The sequence below is a fragment of the Mirounga angustirostris genome, unplaced genomic scaffold, assembly GCF_029215605.1.
Source record: "Mirounga angustirostris isolate CCGP_5_RB_7025 unplaced genomic scaffold, mMirAng1.0.hap1 SCAF_1, whole genome shotgun sequence".
In the NCBI taxonomy this organism is placed as follows: Eukaryota; Metazoa; Chordata; class Mammalia; order Carnivora; family Phocidae; genus Mirounga; species Mirounga angustirostris.
The window spans coordinates 161,384,478-161,385,972 of NW_026991709.1; positions in this window are offsets into that span (position 1 = coordinate 161,384,478).

The window sequence follows — 1,495 nt, forward strand, 5'->3', positions numbered from 1 at the left end:
TCCATGGAGGGGAGAGGGGCTGGAGATTGAGTTCAATCACTAATGGCCAGTGATTTAATCAATCATGCCTACGTAATGAAGCCTCCATAAAACCCTCTAAAAAAGTTCGGAGAGCTTCCAGGTTTGTGAGCATGTAGAGATTTGTGGAGATTTGTGGCTTGCCCAGAGAGGTCAAGGGATCTCCATCCCCCTTCCCAAATACCTTGCCTTAGTGCGTCTCTTCCATCTGGCTGTTCTTGAGTTACATCCCTTTATAATCTAAACCAGTAATCTAGTAAGTAAAATGTTTCTCTGAGTCCTGTGAGCTGTTCTTATAAATTAATCAAACCCAAGGAGGGGTTCACTGGAACCTCCAATTTAGAAGCACAGGTGACAGCCTGGACTTGGAATTGGCATCTGAAGTGAAGGCAGTGTTGTAGGACTGAGCCCTTAACCTGTGGGATCTGAGGCTATCTCCAGTTAGATAATGTCAGAATTGATTTGAATTGTAGGACACAGCTGCCATTGAAGAATTGCTTGGTGGTGTGGGAAAACCCTCACACATCGAACTGGGGTGCAGAATCACTACAAGGCTAAAATCTAGGTGTCATGGTGCTGCACTCCTTCTAGAGGTTCTAGAAGAGGATTTCTCTTTTCCTTCTAGAGGCTGCCCGCATTCCCTAGCATGTGGTCTTTGATCCTCCTGCCTCCTTCATAAGGACCCTTCTGATTACATTGGGCCTATCCAGATAATCTCCCCATCTCAAGATCTTTAATTTAATCATGGCTGCAAATTCCCTTTTGCCATAGAGGTAACATATTCACAGGTTTTGGGGATTAAAAGACGGACACCTTTGGCAGGGGGTCAGTAGTCTGTCTAACACAATCAGTATTTTTATCAAGACTAGCTCATTTAACTTATTTCATTCTCATTAAATCCCATGAAGTAGATACTGTTTTATTCCCATTTGGAAATTGAGGCACAGAGAAGTTAAGTAACTTTCCCAAAGCCACATGAACAGTAAGTGCGATTGGAAGCCAGGACACTGGCCTCTGGAGTTCATGTTCTTGCCAGCTGAAATATGTAAAGTGGCACATAGTAAGCACTATATTAGTGCTTTCTATTATTATCATTTCTACCAAGCTTAATATAATAATCCTATATAATATAATCACATGTGGTTCTTGTGAGAATTAAATAAGTTAACGTGCGAGAAGCACCAGACAGTGCCAGTCATACCGCAGGTCTTCAAATGGCATTTAGATCTTTCCAGTCCCACCAATCCACCTTTCTTTTCATCACGAACATCTGTGGTCACTACGCCCTCCCCAAGATGGCGCCACCCCAACACCCAATCTGCCCCACTCAAGATGGCGTCCATAGCTCTGAAAGCCACAATGCGCCCTTCTCAAGATGGCGCCAACACTAGCCCTGTTATCCTTCCTCTTTCTTCAAGATGGCCTTAACCCTGGGCATTCTTTGACTCTCTCAAAATGGTGGCAGACGCAGTACGCA